This window comes from Staurois parvus, unplaced genomic scaffold (genome assembly GCF_062004578.1).
Source record: "Staurois parvus isolate SC_StPar_1 unplaced genomic scaffold, SC_StPar_1.0 ptg000096l, whole genome shotgun sequence".
In the NCBI taxonomy this organism is placed as follows: domain Eukaryota; kingdom Metazoa; phylum Chordata; class Amphibia; order Anura; family Ranidae; genus Staurois; species Staurois parvus.
The window spans coordinates 2,806,041-2,833,457 of record NW_028317892.1 but is presented as its reverse complement, the minus strand read 5'-3'; the positions used below and the strand labels follow the sequence as shown (position 1 = coordinate 2,833,457).

At 40.8% G+C, this 27,417-nt stretch overlaps 1 protein-coding gene across 2 annotated transcripts in view; it reads right to left on the bottom strand.

Moving 5' to 3' along the window:
* Positions 1-27,417, bottom strand: part of NCAN (neurocan) — a 305,419-nt gene that overhangs the window by 63,882 nt on the left and 214,120 nt on the right. The gene's annotated exons all lie outside the window — the stretch shown is intronic.

The window sequence follows — 27,417 nt, the reverse complement described above, 5'->3', positions numbered from 1 at the left end:
CTTAACAGTTGGACAGAGGTTCTTTTCATTAAATTCTGTGCCCCTTCTTCTCCAAACGTACCTTTGCTCATTCCAGGCCAAAAAGTTCAATTTTAACCTCATCGGTCCACAGAACTTCCAAAATGCATCAGGCTTGTCTATATGTTCATTTGCAAAGTTCAAACGATGATTTTTGTGGTGAGGAAGTAGAAGAGGTTTTCTTCTGATGACTGTTCCATGAAGACCATATTTGTACAAGTATCTCTTTATAGTGGAATAGTGTACCACAACTCAAGTGTCTGCCAGCTCTTTCTGGAGGGATCGTGCAGTCAAACGTGGGTTTTGAATTGTTTTTCTCACAATCCTGCGCGCTGTTCTGTCTGATATTTTTCTTGGTCTTCCAGATCTTGCTTTAACTTCCACTGTTCCTGATGACTGCCATTTCTTAATTACATTCCGAACAAAGGATATTGACATCTGAAAACGCTTTGCTATCTTCTTATAGCCTTCTCCAGCTTTGTGAGCGTCAACTATTTTCAGTTTTCTAGACAACTGCTTAGAAGAACCCATGGTGCTGATTGTTGGGGCAAGGTCAGATGAGTCTGGGCATTTAAAACCTTTGAGATTGACATCACCTGATCTTCCCAGATGATGACTGAGAACAATCCATGACACTGGCAGGTCTCAGCTTGGCAAAGGGGGCAGTGCATGCTATAAATTCTGCAGGGTGCCCAAACTTGTGCAGATGCCATATTTTTGTTTTCTGTTATTTTGAAAGTGTAAATGATGGAAGTAAAATCTAACTTTTGTTGACATATTATAAGAATGTCTAATCTGTAATTTGATGCCTTTTGGAGATTTTTCCATCTTTCCTTGGCTTCTTTATGCACATTAATACAAATTTTTAGCTGGGGTGCCCAAACTTTAGATCCCCACTGTATATATGTGATCCTGCATTTCCGGGTAGGGGGTGCACGTGCACGTGAACATGCCCAATGTCCCTTTTGTGCCATCATTCGCTACAGCACAAGTCGATCAGCAGTTCCCGGACAATGATGTATAGCCAGGACCTGCTGATCAGCTTAGCAAATGTAGAGAGCCTGGTCATGAAGGAGATTAAAAACTTCCAGAGCATAAGTCGATATAGGAAGACTGTTAAATGTTTTTGTCAATTTATTATGAATGCAGTATAGATACCAGCAAAAAAAGTCAGATACCATGTGATTGGCTAGGTCAGAATTCAGACAATTTCCACCTGTTTTTTATGGAAAATGCAGAAATAAGGAAAGATTAATGGCTTGCAAATAATGGCTACCACTTTCTCACAGGAACCCTTGTAATGGGTTTATTGCAAAGCCATTTAATATACTAGAGTATTACAAGGATATACTGTATAAGTGCCGAACATGTTTATCTGGAAAACCATTAAAATCTCTGCGTAGTTCAGACCAAATGCTCACATATTTCAGCAATTAGCATCTAAAACGGTAAAGTTTTGGAATATTTTAGTGAAAAAGTAATGGAAGAGTTCTGTCTGGTATTCTCCTTTTGTTTCTGAGAACAAAGTTACTGAGAAAATTTTGGACAGCAGCACGAAATGAGGACAATGGGGAAAAAAACTGAGTATTCGTGACAAGGACAGTGATAAATGGGACTCTGGAGTGAAAGAGAAGTGAATAGAAGCTGAAAATAGGAAAGAGATAAATGGCTAGAGAGGAAAGTGGATAGTAAAATAAGAAGACAAATGAAAAATTGGAACTAGCAAAGAAATATTGGCGGAGTGAAAATGATCAAGATAACAATGCAAACTATGTTGGATACATTAATAAAATAGAAACTTAAAAACAAAAGAAAAATGGTTGATGGAATTTGGTGGATTTACATTTTTATGAAGAAATGTGGAAATGTAGTGTGTATAATCGTTATGTCACTTCACTTGTTTATGATCATTTCATTACATGGGTTCCTGCATCATAAATGATAACACTAGCAATAAGTAATTCTTCAAATATACATCTCAAGTGGTGTAATGGAGGCATGATATATGTTCTTCATATCAAGTTATTAAAGTAGATCTGAAGGCAACACTTTTTTTCATTTTGGATAGGGTAGATGATAGTTGTATTCCGTGTTATTTTCTTTGTCATCTGTGTGTCCCATTGGGGGACATTTACCTTTACTTCTCATCCTATAGTCACAACAGGAAATCCCTCCAAAGTGAAAGAAATATCTAGTAGTCACCAGAACATGACCTCTCTTGCAAGATGTCCCTTCTTATTTCTGTTGTGGTGACCACTCAAAATTTTTTCTTTCACTTTCAGTGAATTGTCACAAGGGCAAACAGAGAGCAGACAGCATTAAAAACCTGCTAGTTGTTCTTATCCCTCTCCACTCTATCTAAAAACAAAATTTTGCTTTCAGGTATACTTTAAACTCAATCTGTACAAACAAGAAAGATAATTTACAAAAAAACTGCCTAACAAACAAACAAAAATAGCAGTAGCTCCACTGACCAATTGCTCAGTGACTTATTAAGGTTCTGGACTGCCTTCCAAATTTGGAACACTGAGAGGAAGCTTTTGAGTTATCAATATTAGTTGCATTCTCAGTTGTACTGTAGTTATGGGGCTCTTTGATGGGTGAACTGCAATTATAACAATTGAAAGTCAGCAGACCGCAGTGTGAGATGTTTGTCATCTATTTTCAGTTAGGTAAATGTTATTTTCTCATTCATTTTAATTGTGTGTGTATTATTCACTGGTACGTTTTCAAGAGACTTAAACTGCATATATAATCAGTTTCCTTGGAGTGATTGCAAATGAATTTTAGAATGAACAGTGCCAGAAACTAAGTGCTCTTGCCAAGATCTGATCCTTGAATTAAAAGTCTAAGCCAGCCTTTCTCAACCTTTTCAACACAGAGGAACCCTTGAAATAACTATTCGATCTCAGGGAACCATTGCTAAACATGACTATAGCTACAGCTCATGATACATTAGTGTGATGGTCAGTGAGAAGAATGCTCCTTACACTTGTAGTCATTGAGAAGAATTACCCCTTAGAGATAGCTAAAAAGATCAATGGTGTCAGTGGGAACTTATCTGAAAGGCAGAAATAGCTCATTGCCCAAGGATCCCCAAGCAACCTCTTAGGATCCCTAGGGTTCCTTGGAACCCTGGTCTAAGCACTAAACCTAGTGGTAAAACAGGTATATTTAATAAAGATCAAAATTATAAAATGTAGTGACCTATAGCAACTATTCTATTACAGATTTGACTATTATGAACTTACATGTGTTTGCTATAAAGCGTTAGAAGTAAACCTTTGCATTGAAAAGACATTGTATGGGTCAGTCTCTGCAGTGTGCATTCTCTGGCTCTAGGTAGAATTTATTCTGGTAAATTTGATCTACAGACAACAGCAAAACACACGTGAACTATCTTACCTGCCAAAAGATTTCAAACTCTGTCTATCCACATTTCTGAATTATATTCCTCTGCTAGGCAGCACAGCAAGAGAAGTGACACCACTTTCTCTGTTAGACAATGAGGGAGCAGCAACACACTGATAAGGCATAAACTTTCTGTGATTTAGCCTGTAAGAGTGAAACATGGCTAAATAAAAATTTACTGAGCTGAGTGGTGTCATCTGTGTGCAGCTTCAACTTTTCTGTCAGTGTATCTTCACAAGGATGGGCTCCTTAGACCATCACCCTATTGGCTTTGTAGCAGTGGTGGCTTGAAGTAGTGACTCCTGCATGGCTCAAAGGCATTAATTTGGTTTCACCCTCCTGTTGGTATTAGAGATGTGCACGATGGAAAAATTTGTTTTGTATCGTTTGGGTTTCATTTGTTAAGTAAATCATTTCATTTAGTCATATTCGCTATGTTAGAATGATTCATTTTGAAAGGATTTGTTATTTCCGGAGAGTATATATTTTTTTCCCCGAATCTAGTCGCATTCTCAGAAGTTCTGTAATTCTTCTGTTATGTCAGAAGATTGGCTATATTCATTTTGATCTAATTAATTAATAAGTTGAATTAATTTCCCCATTCCCAACTGGCTTTGTTTGTTGGGTTGCACACATACAAATTAAAAGAAAGGTCTCTTAAATTCAATCCCAATACAAAAAGAATCTATTAGAATATTCATGCTACGCTCACTAGAATAAAAACAAATGAGTTTGGGAGTGCCTACAGCCAGAATCAACTAGGTGTAGAGCCGAGAGTGGAGTAATAGTTGTGTGTGACCAGATGGCGAGCTACAATTCTACTGGGACTGGTGGGCTGTGGCGGTGGGGATTTACTATCTGCTGCTGGAGAGACTGAACCCTTTAAGAACTGACCATATGGTATCCTTATTGCAGCTTGTAGGCTTGACTGGGATAATTTTCATGTGCACCAACGATACAACTGTTCCCCAACACTAGCCAGCTGAAGAGTTAGAACTAAAGACTGTCCATTTACAGCTGCTACACAGAGACCCTCATCTATTGCTTATGCTAAGAGGTACCTCTCAGGGGACAGTGAACCATATCCTAGCCATTCTCCTTGAGTGCACTCTAGATTAGTTATAGTATTATTGTTCACATCGCAGTTAATGTTTATATGCACTGCCTATTGCTGATCTCGCTGATTTATGAGCTGATTCCAGTCTAGTGGTACAGAACTCTAACCTAAGTCACCTCAGCCTACAGACCACATTGTTTAACAGACTGTGTCTGAATCTTTCCTCTGTGTGGTCATTAATGCTCAAACCACCATTTACTCTAACCCATACCAATGCATTGAGTTAATTCACCCCTAAATGGCCTGAAAAAGGTATCCACACTTGTATTCCTATAAGTGCTTGCAGTAACGTTCACTCAATCAGGAGTGCCAGAGGGGCTGAGGATGTCCTCCAAATACCTAAGCAGCTTCTTCAGGGGTAGTGCTTCATGTGCCTCACCTTAAAATAATTTTAAACCTGAAATGATTTAGTTTTTATTGGGTTTTAAAAGGCATACAACAAACAAAAAGTTGCATAGAGTTTGTAGTAATAGTCACAAATCAACAAAGAAGAAAGAAAACAAGTTCATCGATGAAATGCAGATACATAGAATGTCAGTACATAAAAGTGGATTAGCTAGGAACATCAGACATCTGAGCAGATACATCGGAAATGTAAAGATCGCATGGTTCCCACACTGCTTCAAAAAGGGGACAAGACTGAAATGCATAGCAGCGAGGTACTCCAGTCTTCTAATCTCAGCAACAAGCCTAACCAATTCTGACTATGTAGGAGGTATAGTGGAAAGACAATGCATGGGAATGGTTCTCCTGGCCACTGTTCGGACATGAGAAGATATTTTTTTGGCAGGTTTAGAGAGGCCTGGAAAAGGCAGGCCCAGTAAAAAGTGGATGGGGTCAAATGGAATGTGGACCCATAAAGGTAGCCGCAAAAGACTAAGGACCTCTCTCCAGAAAGGTGCAATGTGTTGGCAAAGCCAGAAAATGTGCAAAAGAGTTCCAATTACCTCACCACATCGCCAGCAGACAGGAGAAACACTCGGACTGCGGGCATGGAGAACCTCAGGAGTCTTGTACCAGAACATCAAAATGTATGTGCAGTATTCTTTATATACTACACATACAGAAGATCTAGAGGCAGCCTCCCAAATCCTGCTTCAATGATCTAAGGGAAAATTCCGGTGAAGGATGTAAAGATGTGTGTCAGTAGAAAGGGGGCAAGTATCTTGAAGTAACTTATAGATACAGTAGAGGAGATTAAGCCCCGCTGGTATGGACCCTGAATACAGATACGTTCGAAAAGAGTAGGCTTCTCTAGGGTCAGGGAGGGAATCTTGGAGAGGAAAAAGTGTCGTATTTGAAGGTAAACATAGTACTGATGAGGAGGCAGGTGTGAAGTTTATTGTGTAACTCGATAAAAGATCTAAGCTTTTGAGTCAGTGGGTGGACCAGATGTTACAGTTGGAATAAATTAGCTTTAGCCCAGGGGCTAATACGGCCAGGGTCAAACTATCAGGAAGACTCGGATTGAGGATAACATTGGTCAGAGGAGAACAAGGAGAGGACATGGCAAATCTACCCCTACACCTACTCCATACAGACAGCGTAAAAAGCATGGGCCCAAGCAGTAGATGTCTATAGGAGGATATGTAAGTGTTGGTCATAGACCAGAGTAAAGAACAAGGGTGCAATGGGTATAGCTGCAGCCATTCAATCTTAGACCATTTGTTAGGGGGACACTGAGAGGACCAGGAGGTGAGAGTATGGAGGTGGGTAGCTAAACAGTAAGACACAAGATCTGGAGCCCCCAGACCTCCCCCTCCGTGGTGAGAGAAGAAATGAGCGGGCAATACGGTGCGATTTGTTATGCTAAACAAATGGAGCAAAGATTTCTGAAGGAAACGGAGTTTGGACATAGGAATAGGGACAAGAAGTGTCTCAAACAAATATAAAAGCTTGGGCAGTATAGTCATTTTCAGTACATTAATCTTTCCGAGAAAGGAGATGGCCAGGTTTTCCCAAGATTTTAGGGATTGAGAAATAACATGAAAAAGGGGGGAAAATTATCTTCATAGAGGAAATTGTATGAAGAGTTAAGGTTGGTCCCCAAGTATCGCAAGGAATTGGGGCACCAGCGGTAGGGATAATTTGATTGAAGAGAAGAAAGAATAGTAGGGGGTATGTAGAGCAGTAAAGCTTCAGTTGTAGATGTGGTAACCTTATAACCCTAAAAAGGCCCCAAAGAGTTGGAGAGTATGATGCAGAACAGGAAGGGTAGTGTGGGGTTCCGTCAGTGTTAGCAAAATATCGTCAGCAAACAAATACAGCTTAAAATCACTGTTGTGGGTGCGTATCCCCTGAATATCTGGATTGGATCTGATAGCGATAGCCAGGGGCTCCAGGCAGAGAATAAACAGTTGAGGAGAAAGGGAGAAACCCTGGCGCGTACCATTAGACATTAGAAAAGAGGGTGATAAGAACAAAGCTACTTTGAACTGGGAAGAGGGAGTAGAGTAGAGGGCTTTCAAAGCTGCCACAAATGGACCATTAAAAATGAATCTCTCCAACACAAGAAACATATAAGGCCAATTTAATCAGTCAAAGGCTTTTTGCTTGTCCAAGCTCAATAACAGAGCAGGTTTCGGGGACAGGGACTTGTCGATCAGATCGATCAAGTCAATGGTCCTCCTAGTATTATCTGCTGCATGTCTAGCAGGAACAAAGTCCACCTTGTCTCTGTGTATGAGCTTGGCGATACATCCAGCAAACCTGTTGGCCAAAATGTTCGTGAAAATTTTGTAATCAGAGTTTAGTAACACTATAGGACAATAATTATCAGGGAGAGAGGTCCTTATCCGGCTTCGGGATCACAGAAATATAAGATGTAAACTCGTTGTGTGGGGGAGACCCCGTCAAGAGATTCTGAAACAGGCTCAGAAGATGGGGGGCCAGGATGCCAATGAAGGCTGTTGAAATAGCAGTTGAACAGAGTTGGGTCCATACAAATTCAAAAGTACAAAAGGAGAGCCCGCATACATACATTCCAGCAACACATAGTGACCATGTGGATCAATTTGAGAGGAGGAGAACCTCAGGGAGCAGTTGTTTCGGATCTAGATACCTACACCGGCTTTCCCGGAGGGATCAAAGGCTGAGTAGGACTGTTGAAAGCTCTTGGAGGAAAAATGAAAAGAGCCACCCTGTTTGAAATGTGTTTCTTGAATGAATATAATATCCGCTCCCGAGGATCTGAACTCCTTCAAAGCCATCCACCACTTTTGGATTGAGTTAAGCCCTTTGACATTATACTACAACAGCCTCAAAGTCATCATAAAACAGCAAAGGGTACAGCTACTGCGCTACTTGAGCATACAGATAAATTAGAAAATAACAGAGACAAAACAGAAAATAACAGAGACAGAAAACTAGATGATTATCATGGCAACAGGCCTAATGCAAACAATTGTATCACATATAGCAGAGGCCGCAGGAGCTACAACCAAAAACAAAGATATCATCAAGGATATTTACCCAGGATATTGAGGAGATCCCGAGTCGCCAGGGCTGCAAGACTGATGCACAAGGGGGCAACACAGCAGCTGACCCAAATAACAGGTGCCTACCTCAGGCAGCCATTTAACCCCTGTAATAAGGACATATAAATGAGTGAGGGGTAATAGACTATTGCAAGGCACACATGAGAGCATAAGAGCTCACTGAGCAAGGCCGGAAACCTGAAAAGAGTCAGGTGGTGAGGCCCTATGAGCCAGGAAAGCGAGACCATTGGGTAGTGTGCGGAAACCTCTTCCTCCCAGGTATCCAGATCTTGCATGGAGTAGCAGAAGACCGGGATGGTGTAGGAGGTTGCATAAAAGCCTCTTCCAGGAGGGGAGGAAGTCCCAACTGTTTAAAGAAGGAGTCTGCTTCGTGGAGATCCCAGAGAAAGACTTGAGAGTTGTCCTTGGAGACAACAAGCTTAAAAGGAAATCCCCACCAGTAGGCGATCCAATGCTGCTGGAGGTGAGTGGTAACCGGCTTTAAGACATGTCGTTTTGCCAAAGTAATGGGGGATAGATCACTGAAAATCTGGAGCTTGTCTCCTTTGAATTCCAGGGAGGTCTTGTTGCGAGTAGATGCGATCAAAGCTTCTTTGCCGTCAAAGTAATGGAAACGAATAACAACGTATCTGGGCCTAGTTCCCTCAGGAGGCCTTGGGCCTACCAATCTATGGGCCCCATCCATATGCCAATCAACATCTGGCACCTTGGGGGCCAGAGTGGTAAACAGAGACAGCAGATGGAGTTTAACCATTTGAATACCGGGAAATTTTACACCTTCCTGCCCAGGCCATTTTTCAGGTTTCAGCACTCTCACACTTTGAATGACAATTGCGCGGTCATACAACATTGAACCCAAACTAAAATTTTATAATTTTCTTCACACAACTAGAGCTTTCTTTTGGTGGTATTTAATCACCGCCAGGGTTTTTATTTTTTGCTAAATTATCAAAAAAAGACAAAAAATTTTGAAAAAAAAACACGTTTTTCTTTGTTTCTGTTATAAAAGTTTGCAGATAAATAATTGTTCTTCATAAATTTAGGCCAAGATGTATTCTGCTACATGTCTGGTGAAAACAACCCATATTAGATTGTATTTTTTAGTTTGTAGGAAAGTTATAGAGTTCACAAACTATGGGATAGATCTGAATATTGATCAATCCTGAACTACTGACGGCCAATCTAATTTTTTGAGGTCCAAGAATGTCAGAACAGTACAGATATCCCCCAAATGACCCCTTTTTGCAGAGTAGACAGTCCGACGTATTTCATAAGAGGCATGGCGAGTTTTTTTAAGTTGTATTTTTTTGTCATAATTTTTTGGAAAATGAAAAAATGCAAAAATAATTTTCACTATTTTTTTTTTTTTACATACTGTCACCAGTGCAGTACAGCATCTTCATATAACTGGCATGGCGGTGATCAGGCACACTGACTGGTGACAGTATGAAAAAAAAAAATATTTTTTTTTATTTATTTATTTTTTTTTATTATTTTTAATTTTTTAATTTTTTTTAAGATTTTTTTTTTCATATTTCACTATGTCCAAAGCAGTACAATGTTACCATAGTAACATTGTACTACTTTGGGGAAGTGATCAGTATTTTTTTTTTTTTTTACACAATAAGCAAGCATTTACCTGAATGACATCGATTCATTCAGGGTTTTTTTTTTTTTTTTTTTTTGTGCTTAGCTGTGATTTGGCCACAGCTAATCACATGACATGTGCATGTGATTAGCTGTGACCATTCACAGCTAGACAGTAGTATACAATGGATGGCATGAATGAAGCCATCCATTGTATACAACTGTCATGTGACCTGCTGTGATTGGTCAACAGGGCCGATACTCAGATTTGTCATCGGCCGTGTCCAAGGTACACGACCGGTGACAGATCGTGCCGCTGCGCGGCTCTGCAAGGGCGGAAAGTGCGCATGTGTGGGAGGACGCCATTTGGCGTCCAACCCGGAAATGCAGTACATTTTGCCGGCCGCCTTTTGGCTATTGGCCGGGAGTGTATTGGTTAAGTTGGGAATAAGGGACCATTTCAGAAATGCCACGAATACGAATATTCTGGCGGCGCTCCTTGTTTTCCAAGTCCTCCTGCTGGAGCTGTAATTGGGACATGGAATGTTTCAAATTTGCATTATCCTCCCCCAGGACATGCACATATTGCACCAATTCATCAAACTTCGATCCAAGGTGGTCTGTTGTGCGATTTCCCAATTGAGTGACCTCCCCCCTGAGCTCCTAGGCCAATTTTCCAATTTCAGCAGAGATAGTGCAGCTGATATTATGTAAAAATACTTGAAATTTGTCTTCCAGGATATCCACCATCAGAGAGGAGGGCGAGGGTGTAGGAGGCAAGGCAGTGGGAAGGGGGAAGTGTGGGTGGCTTCCATCTCTCAATTTTGCCCATAGGGGTGTCTGGTCATGTCCTGACACGGGTGAGAGCACTCCCGGGTCTGTGGATACTGTGAAAGGGTGTCGGGAGGCCCGAAGCAGTCCAAGGATTGGTGGAGCTCACCATTTACAGGTCCGCCATCTTGGGATGCCGTGCATGCACCCCCACCTTGAAAGAATTTCACTTTTCATTAAATCAAATCTGCGCCCAAAAATAAAAATATAATAGACTGCAGCTTACCAGTTCATAGATGTGGAGACTGCATTAGGCATTTTTTCAGGCATTTCCCCTCTATTTTCACCTGATAATCCTGTGAATAACATGCTTCCTGTCCCTTCTGGCTACATTCACTTCTCTTTTGTATCTATTGGGTCGGCCGTGGTTGTCACACAGGTTGGACTTCAAATATGTCAGCCTTTGTTCAACCCCATTACATGTTGGATTGATGGGACTAGTAGTTTACATGTGAAAACTCAGAAAAATTACAAAAGAAATATTGGGGTAGATTAACTAAAACTGGAGACTGCAAAATCTGGTACAGCTCTGCACAGAAATCAATCCGGTTCCAGTTTTTTTGTCAAAGCGTAATTGAACAAGATGAAGTTAGTAGCTGAAGTTAGTAGCTGATTGGCTACCATGCAAATCTGCGACAGATTTTGCACTCACCAGTTTTAGTAAATCAACCACATAATTTTTGTGAAGATTAAACGTTCTGTACTAACTAAAAAAAACCAAAAAACAAAGAAAATGACTGCAGCCATTACCTCTAAAGACTGATAAGCTGCAATATATTACATTTTTGCTTTAAGGTGTAGGAAGACTGCTGAGTCCTCCTGTATTCGGACATCTCTTTGTTTTGTGGTTGTTTTGTCTCCCCAATATACAGGTCTTTTTATTTCTCTCCACACTGCAGTTCATATACCAACAAATGATTGGCAGCCAGGAATTTTTCTGACTCCTGATCTCAGAGTTTTGATGACTTTTGGAATAAAGTCATCATATTATTTTGATGTTTTCATAAATAAAACTTGTATGAAACACATCACAGTGGTACTTTGTAAATAATTTATCTCATCCAAGAGTACATGGTTCAATAAAGTTTAGACTGCAAGTATACACACACTGCTAAGGGCTTGTTTAGATTTGTGGATTCATTAAATGTTAGGCTCAACTGCCTGGTTTTGCAATCCATTCTAAGCTGCAAAGGCAGCCAGACGAATATATACACATACTGAGGCCATAGCAGAAAATTATATTATAAATTTAGACCAGCTTATGGGGGAGGTCACAGATGGGGGGTTCAGTCACAGAAGGGGGCATTTTCCTGCATGAGTGCATTTTCTGTTGGAGTGTGAAGCAACAGTTGAACACAGCAGTTTAACTTAAGCAGCCCACCCCAAAGCTTATACATATCACCCTCACTTCTAACATTACCCTACTACTACTCTCATCACCTCCTGCTGATACTTTACTCACCTGCTGACCAAAACACCAGGACAGGAAGGCATATACATCACGCTCCCATCTTACTTTCCTCACCATCCTTCTTCTCCTAACCTCTGGGGATATCTCCCGAAAGAACCAGCAAACACAAATGCTCCTGCGCTTGGGGATGGACTCGATGCAGGCTACAACCACATTAAGAATGTCCTGGAACATGCACACCTTGCTGCCCTCAAATGGACCGGGGGAATCCAAATATACTGAATGGGGAAAGAACAAAGAGAGGGCGCACAGGCCTAGTGCATTACCATAAAAAATGTTTAATAAAAAATAAGGTAGGTGTTGTACTCACAAACGACAATATAGTCAAAGCACATCATAAAAGAACAGATGGATCAACACCGCGCTGAGTAACAGTCCGCAATAGGGAGTTTAGACATCCAAAAGGCTGACGCGTTTCGAGGACGTGCCTCTTCCTCAGTGGCTCTGAGGAAGAGGCAAGTCCTCGAAACGCGTCAGCCTTTTGGATGTCTAAACTCCCTATTGCGGACTGTTACTCAGCGCGGTGTTGATCCAGCTGTTCTTTATGATGTGCCTTGACTATATTGTCGTTTGTGAGTACAACACCTACCTTATTTTTTATGAAACATTTTTTATGGTAATGCACTAGGCCTGTGCGCCCTCTCTTTGATATCTCCCCAAACCCTGGTCCTCCAGTATCTCACCCACCACACCAGGCACCCTTCTGCCTCCAGGAATAGCCGCAATCCACTCAATTTAACCTCTATCCCCGTGCTCCTAAAAACCACCGTCCCTTTTTCATGTGCACTCTGAAATGTCCGCTCTGTCTGTAATAAGCTCACCTCTGTCCATGACCTTTTTGTCTCCCATTTCCTTAACCTACTAGAAATTACAGAAACCTGGCTTCAAGCAGCAGATTCTGCTTCTTCCGCAGCACTTTCCTATGGAGGCCTTCTCTGGACTCACTCACCCAGACTGAGTGGTCGGAAAAAAGATGGAGTTGGTTTGCTTCTATCCCCACTGAGTACCTTTTAAGTCCTCCATAACCCTCCCACTCGTCTCTTCTTTCGAGACTCACTGTATTTGGCTGTTTTCTCTCATTTCTCTGAGGATTGCTGTGATCTACCGGCCTCCTGGACCAGTGTCACGCTTTCTTGATGACTTCTCTGACTGGCTACCGTACTTTCTCTCCTCTGAAATACCCACTCTCATTCTTGGAGATTGTAACATCCCCATTAATGTGAACAACCCGGCTACATCCCAACTCTTCAACCTAACCTCATCTTTTGCCTTAACACAATGGACACAGTCCTCCACTCACTCTCATGGAAATACATCAGACCTTGTTTTCTTCCATCTTTGCACTCCCTACAACCTCACAAACACCCACTTTCCTCTCTCTGATCACAATCTCATCACCTTCACAGTGTCCTCATCTTCAAACACCTATCCCTCTAAGCAGCAAACAATTACCCGCAGAAACCTTCACAACTTAAACCCTTCTCTTTTCCACTCTGCAACTGACTGCCTTTATGACAGAATCTCGCCCCTGTCCTGCCCTGACCTGGCCACTGCTGTCTACAACAGTTCGCTTTCATCCACACTAGACTAACTTGCTCCTCTAACTACATGAAGTATCAGGCCCCAACCATTACAACTGTGGCAGACTGACGACAATACTTTTAACTCTCTACTTTCTCCACCTCCACCCAGTACCTCACTCGCTGCTTATGAGATTACAAATCATTTCAAAAACAAGACTGATGCAATTCGTAGGGGCATTTCCACTGCACAGACATCTATCCCACTTAGCATACCTTATACTAAACCTCCCTCAACACTTTCCTCTTTTGACCTTGCTACTACTGAAGAGGTCACTAAAGTTGTCTCAGCCCGTCTCACCACCTGCCCTCTGGATCCTGTCCCCTCACAACTACTACGATCACCCTCTTCTTCTATCTTATGCTCCCTCACTCACATCTTCAATCTCTCCCTCTCTAATGGTGCCTTCCCCTCCCCTCTAAAGCATGCACAGATCACTCCCATAATTACAAACCCCTCCCTGGACCCCACCAACCTGAACAACTTAAGACCCATCTCCCTGCTCCTGTTTACCTCTAAACACTTATAATGCTTAGTCTACAATCGCCTGAGCTCCTATCTCACTGACAACAACCTACCTATATATATATATATATATAAATATATTATAAAACTTTTTTTTCTTACTTTAGATGTGATCACATAATTAAACGCACATCAGACCCCGAGCACAGGTAGCAGGTGCGTCTGCTGTGCGGCAAATATGTTGCAAGTGCACAAAAAAAAAACAGTAAATAAAGCACTGTGCTTCACTCTTTTGGGGAGTTTGAGGCACATAGGGCAGCCGATTCAAGTGAATGGGCTTCACAATGTATGTCAAGCGGAAATTCTCCAAAATACCACCCAAAAAAGGGGGTGCGTCTCCACCACGCAAAGACGTGACTGGGGCCTGACAGCTGAGTGTCTATGTCCACTCCCTTCTATGTACTTGTATAAAGCTAGCCATACACTATGCAATCTGATTGTACAATCTCTGTACAATTACCTTTAGATTTAACAAAACTATGGAATAGGAGGACCCACCTGTACAATCCATTCAATTTGTATCAATCAGGCAGGCCCTTGCACTACATAGCTGATGGAAGATCTAAAGGAGATTGTACTAACTGATTGTACAGTGTATGGCAACCTTAAAAGAAGAAGTAGGAAAGTGGGTGGAAATAAAACAAGAGGGCTATAGTAATGAGGGAGGTGTGGTAATAGATACACTTTTCTGTGATGCTCTAAGGCAGTACATGATGGAAGATGAAGCTTGTCACATAATCTACATGCAGGAAGTAATGGAAGCAGAAAACATTATTTTTTTTTAATTACAAACAGATGTGAAAATTCAAAGCTGCCATAGATGAGGTAAGTGAGAGGTAAGCACACTGGGGCAGAAAAGACATTAGAAAAGGCTTCTATTTGTTCTGATGAAAAAAATCTGCTGGAAAAGGTGAACTTAGCTTTTAAATCAAATGGACTAAAATATACTATGCTGTCTAGCATAGACGCATGTGTGTCACAAGACTGGCTTAACAGAGTGACAAAGTAAAATATACTATGCTGTCTAGCATAGACGTATGTGTGTCACAAGACTGGCTTAACAGAGTGACAAAGTAAAATATACTATGCTGTCTAGCATAGACGCATGTGTGTCACAAGACTGGCTTAACAGAGTGACAAAGTAAAATATACTATCCTGTCTAGCATAGACGCATGTGTGTCACAAGACTGGCTTAACAGAGTGACAAAGTAAAATATACTATGCTGTCTAGCATAGACGCATGTGTGTCACAAGACTGGCTTAACAGAGTGACAAAGTAAAATATACTATGCTGTCTAGCATAGACGCATGTGTGCCACAAGACTGCCTTAACAGAGTGACAAAGTAAAATATACTATGCTGTCTAGCATAGACGCATGTGTGCCACAAGACTGGCTTAACAGAGTGACAAAGTAATATATACTATGCTGTCTAGCATAGATGTATGTGTGTCACAAGACTGGCTTAACAGAGTAAAATATACTATGCTGTCTAGCATAGATGTATGTGTGTCACAAGACTGGCTTAACAAAGTAACAGAGTAAAATATACTATGCTGTCTAGCATAGACGTATGTGTGTCACAGGACTGGCTTAACAGAGTGACATTTTTTTGACAGGTAAGATACTTAAAATGTATACATATCTTAAGGGTAACTCCACTTTCATGGGATAAAAATAGCAAACAAAAAAATAATATAGCTTATACAATTGCTATGCAAGTTATATTGTAATTGAATTCTACTTAAAAAATAACTTTTCCTTTTCAATCTGCAGCCCTGTCATTTTCTGTAAAGTGCAATGCAATATAGCAACCTGGAGCAGTTCTGTGCGTAGATAGTGTACAGATCATCCCCCATTACCTGCTTTTGTGATTGAATAACTGATATTCCCAGAAGCCTGCATCAAGACAGATTTTGGCCATCCCCTGCAACAATATTGTCATTTTTGGTGAGATATTCCCAAAGGGAAATTACGTCTAAAGCGATGCAGACCCTGCTACATTCCTCCTTAGAACACTGCAAGTGAAGCAGCCGATTGATAATTATAAAATCAATCCCATTCACACTCACTTTGCACATGGACACAGACAAAAACAGCTATTTCTTTAGAATAACAAAAGTTAGGAATCTGCAAAAAAAAATTTTTAAATCTCTGCAATGCGCATTGATCACCCAGAGGGGATTTTTTTTTTCTCTACAAAAGTGGAATTACTCCATAAAATATACTGCTGTGAGTTGTACTTTAAAACTGAACACCAGGCAAATGCAATAACACATAATTTAGTTATATATTAATTAAAGAATGCATGTATTTTTACACACAATTAGCATAAGTACCTGAATCTATCCTGATATTAGCCATCTTTACTCTCCTGCACAGCAGTGCTTAGACTGGGAGTAATATTAGAACAAGTCTGACCTCTATTGCTTTGTCAGTCTGTCAGTGCTTTCAGTCAAGGTACTGCTTCTCCCTGTTCATTAGCAGACTTGGATGGATCCTACCTACATCGGGTAATACAGTTGCCAACTATGTATTTCAACTTTGCAGTGAGCTTTAAAATGTATTTAAAGCCCACCTCCAGGAAACCTAAAAATAATCCCTTGCAGTAGGGCTGTGCTCACACTGCAAGGGTTAATTGCTTGTTTTGGCCTAAGGGACATAGAAAAGTAGATCGAATTACCCAATCCACAGATCTTCTGTGCTGCTAGACCAGTTTCCACAGTGTCTTCTCCTCCATGTTACAGCAGTCTAAGGTCTTGACGTCATCAAGATCAATGCAGGGGTCATAGCCTTACACTGAACGTAATGATGTCAAAGAACAGTCCACTGCCAGAGCATGGGGGTGACATCTCCTGGAAGAATAGAGGATCAGATAAGTTAAAGTGCAGAAACTCTCCCCTAGACCAAATGAGCAGTCAATCCGTGTATTGAGGCGTGGCTCCACTGCAAGGGATCATATTTAAGTCTCCCAGAGTTGGGCTTTAAACAATAACAATTAATTTTTTTGCACTCTTTTGGTTGGTGAGCGTTGTCATCCTAGGACAGGTAGAGTGTTGCTGTCAGAGTCACAAGATAAAAAAAAACTAATGCAGTCACCACATCTAAGGACTGGTAAGCTGCAATATATTACATTTAATTTTAGGTTTTGGTATGCTTTAAACAAATTATGCACATGTCAGCAGCTGAAAAACAAAAAACAAAATACCATATTTTCCTTTCCTGATTAACTCCATAGCAGCATGAGAATGGGCCAAGTCTACCCATGCATATGTAGTCTTGGAGTGTATGAAGGAAATATGTTAGTATTTTGCAATACATAGGTGCTAATTTATAATACTTGCACAGCCTACAAATTAGGCTATTTCTGCCCACCATAATAAAATGCAGAAATGACCCTGTTTTCAACCAACACAAGTTTAAAAATGCACACCATTGTGTTTTATGTATAAATGTACTTTTAACCAGGAAAATAATGCAAGAAAACAATGCAGTGCAAGAAAACAATGATATCATCTGATTACTTATCAGGGCCTACACATGGAAAGGGGAACTTAAAGCGGAGTTCTGCTCACCCTGTCAAAAAATAAAAGTCAGCAGCTACAAATACTGTAGCTGCTGACTTTTAAAAAACAGTCACTTGCATGTCCCTCGGTTCCACGGTGTGTCCCCCGCAGCTAATTGACTGGCTGTCCTGTATTCTAGGAGGCCAGCATCTTCAGTGTGGGCACCCAGCTGTGATAGCTTGCGGCTTCACAGCCAAGTACCCACTGCGCATGCGCGAGTAACGCTGCGCTTAATGAATGGTCCTATAGTCTTCTGAGACCTGTCACGTGTCCCAAAAGACTACAGGGAGGGAGGACACCTTCCGTTTCCGATTGCCTAGGCAATCGGACCGCAAGTGGGAGCGGTTACCTGTCAAATTCGGGTACCCGCTCCCCCCCGCCCCCAAAGGTGCCAATCCTTAATGGGGAGCGGGGGAGCAGTCCCTAAAGCTGAACTTCCCCTTTTGGGTGGAGCTCCGCTTTAAGTCTAAATTTTTATTTTTTTAACATTCTAAATAGAGTGGGAAAGGATAAGAAAATCTAAGTTTTTTTTTGCTGTTGAAAGAAAGAAAGAAAAGAAAGAAAAAGAAAAAGAAAAAAAAGAAAAGAAAGAAAAAAAAGAAAGAAAAAAGAAACAGAAAATGAAAGAAAGAAAAAGAAAGAGAAAGAAAGAAAGGAGAGAAACAGGAGACAGAGAGATAGAAAGAAATAGAGAAAGGGAAAAAGAAAGAGAGAGAGAGAAAGAGAAAGAAATAGAGAAAGAGAAAGAAAGAAGGGGGGAGAGAAGACATAAGGCTGGCGGGGAGGTGGATCCATCAGAATCTCTGAATCATAACATATTATAATAATAATAATGCCCCTATTGTAAGTGTAGACCATTTACATATCTTTCAAAGCCTGGCTGAAAACCTGATGTGCCCCCCATTTTCTAATTTCTGTTGTTACTGCTCGCCCTCCACTATTACAGGAGACAACTATGGAAGGTAAATGCAGCAGCCATGTGCAACAAAATGGCATGGGAAGCCTGGGTTTGTAGGTTAAAAAGTAGCATGAAGCATCCCTTTTTCATCGTATGGCATTGTACAACACAAATAGCAATTATTTTATCTACAAAGACTGAAAACACCCAGACAAACAACTCCTTACCCCCTAAACAGTTCATGGCACTATTATTCCTTTGCAAAGAATTTTCTAAAAAAAATGGCCCACTCATCTATTTAGTTACAAAAGTATAACCATTCCTATTGAAGATGTTCAATCTTTCAAGGACCTAACTGACAAGAACTTGGAAGAAATTTCTAGATCCATCCACTCCTTGTTGTGATCTGCCCTTCAACCCATGTTCGCTTCTGCACTAATTTCTCAGACCTTGGATGACTGGTATAAGTTGCTAGGTAGGGACTTGGCAGCTGCTAAATGCATTGAGCATTGAGCAAATGATCATCATGTTCAATCGTACATGCATTTTGGCACTGGGGACAAGCTAGATCTTGGATAACCCTTTTTTCTGTTCAGATCTTCAAGGTGCTCTGACTTAAGTGCTGGTTGGCAGAAAAACAGTGTAAGAAGGTTTTTATTCAACTCCCCTTCTTGTCTTTTGGCTCTTTGCTAACAAAATCATTACATTTATTATGCAGGGTGAGAGTATGTATGTATCCCAGCTAAGCAAAGTCGAGGATCAATGGCAGAGGGTGGCATGTTCCTTTCTTGCATCAAAAACTTCCTTTCATTCCTCAAAGTCAGGTTCATGTTCCTATCCCCACAAGTCTTTCACTCTCTCATCCTCAGGGGGTCATACATGTCCTTGAAAAACTAAGAGATCAAAACCTGTGGGTAAATCCACCTCTGCATGAAGGTCCACCCCCACCAGCTCCATCAGAGGTGGGTGGATGCCTGATGGCTTTCATGAAAATTTAGATAGTGTGTATAGCTGACACCTGAATGTGCAAGGTAGTGTCCAAACAAAGGTTACAAAATAGAGTTTTGCCGCTGTCTTCCACTTACATTTTTTTAATTTGTGTTTTCTTGTGTCCCAGCATCTTTGGATGGACCTTTTTTCAGCCACTCAGATATTGGTGAATCAGGGGGTTATCATTCCCATTCCTCAAAGCAAAAGATTTAAAGGTTTTATTCGAACCTGTTTACACTTCTGAAACCCAAAGGAAGCATTCATCTCATCTTGGATTTAAAGACTTTTAATTCCTTTGTATGTCCTCAAATGATTCAGATTTAATCTATACGGTCAGTTATTGGTTTCCTTCATCACAGAAACTTCTTAGCATCCATCAACATAAAGGAGGTGTATATACACATTCTCATCTTTCCAGATCATCTGTAATTTCTTTGTTTTGCCTTGGGCAACAACTACTATCAGCTTGTGGCCCTTCCCTTCAGCCTTACCTTGGCCCCAAGAGTGTTCACAAAGCTTCTCAAACTAGTTCTGGGTCTTCTTTGTATCATAGGTATTCCAGTCACTGGATACATTAATGATCTGCTGCTTTAAGAACAGACCTCTCTAACTTGGAACTCCAATAAGTCTTCCATGATTAGGACTTTGGAAGTCATTGCTGATTCTATCACATTGTTTGGAGTACTTTGGCCTTCTCCTGGATAGGTCAATACGTTGGCAAAACTGCAATCAGGTTTGATGTCGGTCCTGTGGAGCTGCATGTGAGTGCTGGGATTGCTGCTCTCAAAGCAGTCCACTTTGCTCAGTTCCACTCTAGAACACTACAAAGGAAACATTCTCACATTCAAATCCAGTCATTCTAGACAAAATAATACAGTTATATCCTTGAACCAAGATGTCTCTGTCATGGTGGCTTCTGTCCCTGGCATTGTCAGGAGGCAAGTTTATTTCTCACCTTACCAATGTAAGGCCATGATTGTCAAGATTGTCATGACAGACACCAGTCTTCTGGGTTGAAGTTCTGGGCTATCTTTCCATTAAAGCTTCCAATCAGTGTTCTAGAGTTATGAGCAATTTATTTGCTGTTATGTTCACTGGACCCATCTTCTGATCAGTCATCCAGTCCAGGTTAAGTCAGACAATACCACAACTGTGGCTTACATCAGTCATCAATGGTACACCAGGAGTATTGTAACAGAAGTGGAGTCTATTCTCTACTGAGCGGAGTTTTCAGCAATCTCCACAGTGCAGATTCAAAGCTTCTCAAACTGAAAACAAAACAGATTTGTTGACAGAATGTGGGACAGAGGATGCAAGAGGTGTTCTGTGGCACTATGGGATCAGTATGCCATGATTTATGTTTTTCCTCCACTGAAACCTTGTCTGCTTTAAAGGATCATAGTTCTGCTTGGCTTCAGAGAGTGTGGTACAGAGAGTGTGGTTCACCAACCTCATCTCTCTAATAGCTGATGTTCCATGGCCACTATCAGATTGGCCAGATCTTTTATATCAAGGACTGATCTACCCTGCTTCTCATTGGCTGGCTTTGATGTACTAATTGCTGAAACATAGGTTCTGAGAAAGAGGGTCATTTTGGATTTAGTTACTCCATGCTTAAAGCTTGTAAATCTCCCTTATGCAAGATTTACCATTGAATGTGAAAATATTTTTTTTTACTTTGGGTGTTTCTCCACGTGCCTTTTCTGTGGGCTGTGTTCTTTCCTTTATTCAGTTAGAGGTAGAACAATACTTTAACCATGAAGCAGGGGTGTCAAACTGGCGGCCCTCCAGCTGTTGCGAAACTACAAATCCCCATGCCTCTGCCTTTGGGAGTCATGCTTGTAACTGTCAATCTTGCAATGCCTCATGGGACTTGTAGTTTGGCAAGAGCTGGAGGGCCACCATAAAGGATTGGGTATGTGCCCTGTCCAATCTTTTTCAACATCTTCTTCCAAACAATTTACTCTGTCTTACTTACATACATGGAGCTGCACACTGTGCTCCCCCTCTTAGGTGTCCACTCCAATGACTGGATCAAAATCTAGAGTTTTGTAATTCCGGTGACCTTTGAGGATCCCCTTGATGTTTTTTACAAAAAGAAAAATGAACCAACAGGAAAGTTTAAATTACTGTAATTTTTTTTGTTTAAAAAAATTGCGGCGTTCCCACTAAGATTCATGCCAGGACCCTTATGGATTTTAAGGAAGTGGGTGGTATAGATTTTAAAGAGCAAAAAAAAAATGATGTTGTGTACCCCCCAAATCCATAGCAAACCTTTCCCTGGGCATGATGCCAGGGATGAGTGTGGATTCCCCCCTTCCAAAACCATACCAGGCCACATGCCTTCAACATGGTGAGGGTACTTTGTCTCCCCATCACTTTTCAGCACAGCACTGATCTAACTAGATTAACTGTAAATGCCTCGTGAACGTAAAATTTCTGTTATTTATTGAGACAATATACCAGGTGATTACAGGCATTCAGTAGGGCACCTGTCGCCACAAAAGTGGTGTCTGGAGTTCACGTGTGGAGACATGTTTCTGCTTGTCCCAGGTTGCTGATTGGCTGGTGCGAAGACCCGGGGCATTATAGGATTGCTGCTGAATTTTCCCATGAACATCACAGTTATTTGGTTTGAGCATTCCTAAATCTAATACACAATATTTGGGGATAATTTCATTTTTACCCAAGCACAAACAGGAACGCTACCCAGGAGCAAGTGCTGAGTATTCCATTTTGTGCTCATTAGTGAACATTCCATGTAATTACTAACAGTTGTTAATCATTAAAAAGAGAAGTTACCCTGTCAGCCTTTATCTGAAATAGGACAGATATAAATATCTACCAGTCGTAAACACCCCGTATAATATAATAAAGCAGACCATCAGATAGTAATAACTATGACACATTTATGGGTGCTTGCTATAGATGAAGTGATCACTTCAAATAGAAGCCACTGACACAAATGTCAACACTCTATACGGATAAAAATGAAGCTGTTATTTTGGGACTATTTACACACAGCCCAAAACACTTATTTTACACATTAAATTTATGGCATGCTTGAAATTGCCTCACAGGGCCTTATTAGCAGAGCGCTGTAGCGATATTCTCCATTCTTGACTGGCAGAAAGCACACAGAATACCCATGGTTGCTATAGAAACTGTGTCACCTGGACATATGGTTACAGTGTTAGCCTCCAAATGCTCAACTTAGTGCAAGACAGAAGCAAAATGCAGGGGAAACTTAATTGGCTTCGTGTTCACGTTTGTTCATTTGGTTTTAATTGTGTTTAACCAATCTCTAGGACTTTAGCGAGTCATCTTTATTAGCTCTGATAGAATGACACATAAGGACTTAACAAAATAACTGCAGCTGCAGTACAAATACTGTCTATTGTTTAGCAAAACTACCTCTTTTTGTCCTTGCAAATGTGGGGGGCTGTTACATTTTTAGTTCCATGTATAGTATGTTGATTATTACTCTTCTTAATCAGTTCTACTATGCACAAGGGAAACAAAATGATTTTTTTAGAGAACATTATGTCCAGATAATTTTTACTGCATGATTATCTTCACTTGGCACCATTTTAACTTTGCTGCATTGTTTTTTCTTCCCTTTACTTAATAGAACCCTATAAAGTATCCACCATCTCCCCCATATGTTACAGCTAAATCTACAATATTTTGTGCAAAGCCAAGCTGTTCAGTAGACAGGGAAAACCAAGCAGCATAAATATAAATTTTAATGTTAAAAGTATGGGCGTTAGAAACAACAAACAAACATTACAGTCACCTAGGTTGACGCATCATTGATCCGATGCTGCATGTGTCCACCGCCTGTTCTGCACAGAGAGCTAAGCGATGAAACACCGTAATTGCTCAGTTCCCCCCTCTGCTCTGAGCAGAGAGCCAGAACTGTCAGTGTGCGGCTCCATGCTCTGCTCCCCTGGCACTCACTGGAGAGCCTGGCTGTGGAGGGGGCAGGAGTAGTTGGCTCAGGCTCTCAGAGGCTCACCAAGAGGCTGGGCCAGCTGCTGGTCCAGACTTCTGGGGTGGATCCTAACCATATGGTTGGGATCTTTTCAGAGCCTGGACCAGCTCTGTGACATCAGCTGAGAGTGGGCTTCAGCCTGCTGTCAGTTGAAAATGGGTTACATGAGTACAGAACCAACTTCACTCCTGTAAACTATAGGAGAAGTATAGACAAAAAAAAGCTTTGGCTATACTTCTCCTTTAACCTGCCTAGCGGTATTCCCGAGTGTAGCTCAGGGTAAAATGTCAGTACCAAAAGCGGTAACTCTGAGCTACATTCGAGCTTACCATGTGGCGCTGCATAGGGATTCCCTGCAGAGCTTACCTTGTCCTGCGCTCCCGCGATGTGTCCCCTGCAGCGTCCCTGGCCATCTCCTCCGGCCGATGCCGGCATCCGGCTTCTGTGTTCCGGTCCCTGTGACGCCGGGACGTACGGGCGGCGGCAAATTTGAAAATTTTAAAAAATGACATTTTTTTCCAAACAAATTTTACATAGTAAAACATTGCTGTTTCAACCCATTTCACATACATTTTGTCCCTAGTGCTTTGTCCTGTGCCCTGCCTGCATTTTGTCTGTTCTTTCTGCCTGGAAACCTGAGAAAAGTCCATGGCGTCCAAAAAGTGTCCCTTTAGGTCAAAAGCGGGTTTGGATCAGCTAGAGAACAGAGATAGTAAATCAGAACCACTTGCAGAATTGAATGATAATGATTTGTGGTGAAATTCGTCATCAGACACTGAAAACGATTTTGCGACTTTGCTCTGCAATGTGTGAACTTGGCGCTCTATTTCAAATTTCAGTGTTTTTGGTTTGATTATATTATTGAATTAAATGTATTATTATTATATTATTATTTTTTATGATTATTTATTAAATTATAATTTATAATTTCGTGTTTCAAATTTTATCATACCCGGGATGTTTAATAGACTCTTGTTCGGACAGATTTCAGTGAGTTATTCCTAAAAATTACAGCCTACAATACAAAAACTACATATTTTCATGCAAAATAATGGTACCGCTTTCAGCACCAAAAATCTGAAATAATCATACCGCTAGGGAGGTTAATCACTTGCCTACAGAGTACTTATACCCCCTTCCTGACCAGGCCAGTTTTCAGCTTTCAGCGCTGTCACACTTTGAATGACAATTGTGTGGTCATGCAACACTGTTCCCATATGAATTTTTTTTTTTGTTTCACAAAAATAGAGCTTTCTTTTGGTGGTATTTAATCACCACTGAGTTTTTTATTTTTTGCTAAATAAAACAAAAAGCACCTGAAACTTTTGAAAAAAAACACACTTTTCTTCGTTTCTGTTATAAAATTTTGCAAATAAATAACATTTCTTCATAAATTTAGGTCAAAATGTATTCCAACTACATTTCTTTGGTGAAAATAATAATAATAATAATAATAATAATTTAATTTGTATTTTTTTTTCAAATGTTTCTATTTTTTTTTATTTTTTATTGCATTTTTTCTTTTGTTTACTATTTTATTTTTCAGCACACTGTGACCAAAGCAATACATGCAATACATGCAACACCATAGTAACATTGAACTACTCTAGGCAAGTGATAAGGATTTTTTTTTAACACATTATGATTGCTAATACCAATGTATTACATTGATATTTGCAGTCATTGTTACTGAGTGAAACTGATTCATTCAGTCTTTTGTTGTGATTACCTGCGATTGGGCAAAGCTGATCACATGATACAGATGGGCTGTGATTGGCCCTGTCTGTATCATGTGACTGCCTTGACCAGTAACAGCTAACAACATAATTCTATACAATGGATGGCATGACATGAAGCCATCCATTGTATACAATTGACATGTGATCTGCTGTGATTGGTCACAGCGGTCACATGACACTGGCAACGAGCTGGTGTAGTGATATGTCAATCGGCTGTGTACCGTGGACACAGCCGCTGACAGATTGCACTGCTGCGCGGCCCCGCGGCTGCATGAGCGGCTCGTTTTGACAGGACGCCATATAACGCCCAGTCACAACAGTGAGTGCCCGCCCAGCCATCAATCTGCTATTGGCCAGGTGGGAAGGTGTTAAGTGCATGTGAACTAACTAATGTGTAAGTGTAACACATTAGTGTATTGCCCCTTACAGCATTGTCAAAAAGGATGGAGCCATTGTTGGCACTGTTCAGAGTCAGCATCTATGTCTTGGCCTGAGATGCTGGTTCAGAGATGATAATGATTATTTAAATTGTATCGCTGTGCAGTTCTTGTCCATGTTTATATAGGTCTGACATAGATTAGCTCTCTTCTCAAATTGTGATTTGATACAAAGTTACAATATCACAGTCTAGAAGATCAATGAGGAAAAGTAGACTGAGGAATTTTTTCCTCCTGCTTGCAGCAGTTATTTCAGCCTAGGTAAAGTCAAAGAGCTGTTTATTGATGAATAAAGGTGGAGATTATTTTAAACATTATACTGTTAATGTATATTGTGACATGTCAAGAATTTTTTCAAGGAGAGTTTTACATTTACTGACAGGTTCACCTTAAAGTGGTTGTAAACCCTTCCATATACCCAGTGAAGTGACTGACCTCAAGTGATACACACAGATGATACCTGTCTATCTTCAGTCTTCCCTTCTCTACATCCTTTCAAACTACTGAATTTTAAAGCTTGTCTGAGAGTTCAGAAGAAAGGAGTCAGAGAGCTGAAGTTACACTCTGTAGAGCTCAGTGAGGAAAGCTCTGAGAGTTGATTGGAGAGAAGGGACACACCCCCCTCCACATAGTGCACAGGAACAGAGCTGCGGCAGTCAATCTGTTGGAGGTCCCTCCTCTGTCACCATTTTTCTCTTGGTGTCAGGAAAACTTGTTAGAAGTGACTCATGCTGATAGCAGAGGAACAAAGCAGCAGACAGAAATCGCATTTAGTGCTTTTAGTTGAGACAAGTACACACTATAGAGGAATATGCTTTGTTCATATTTCATGTCTGAGGTTTACAAGTTACAACCAATTTAAAAGAAGAAAAGGGGATAAAAGTTTGACCGGCCCGATGGTAGGAGTCAAAGGAGATTATGCATGGAGAAGGGGCAATAGCATAGGCTCCTAATCTGACCCAAAGAGAGACTTGAGAATGAAGAATAGTGAGTTGGGTTATTTGAACAGTTCAAAAATAACTGGATATAAGTGGGACTCCCAAACCTCCTTGAACCTTAGATCGAATCCTCCTACATAAATTGTACCTGTTTTTCTACGGCCTTTTTCCCCCTACATCAATTCAAAGTGCAGAAATTACACAGGATCTCTCAGCTCTGAAAAGCAGGGGGTGCAGAGCTGAAGTTACATCCGGGGGAAGAGCTCTGAGTGCTGATTGGAGGGGAGGGACACACACCCCTCCACACAGCTCACGGGAAAAGAGCTGAGGATGTCAATCTGCTGGAGCTCCCTCCCCTGTCACCATTTTTTTCTTGCTATCAGGAAAACTTGTCAGAAGTGACTCATGCTTATAGTAGATGAACAAGACAATAGACAATAATGACACTTGGTGCTCTAGATTGAGACAAGTATACACTATAGAGGGATATGCTTTGTTCATATTTCATTGTCTGAGGTTTTAAGTTGTCATGAAAACCACTATTACTGGACATCTGATCAGGATATGCTGTTTACCACTACTGGGATTTCCACTTAGTTATCACTTAAATGTTTGCGCATACTGCATAATGGAATCTACCTGACTATATAGGTCTAAATTTGTATAAAGTTATGTCAAAGCATCTTAGCTTGGCAAAATGTACATCACCTTTTACTTGGTGGCATGTGTTTGAATGTTGTCTATACAGCAAGGTAATAGACAAGCAGTAGAAAAAATAAGAAAATTGCTCAAAGCAAAATTTAGAAAAACATGTAAA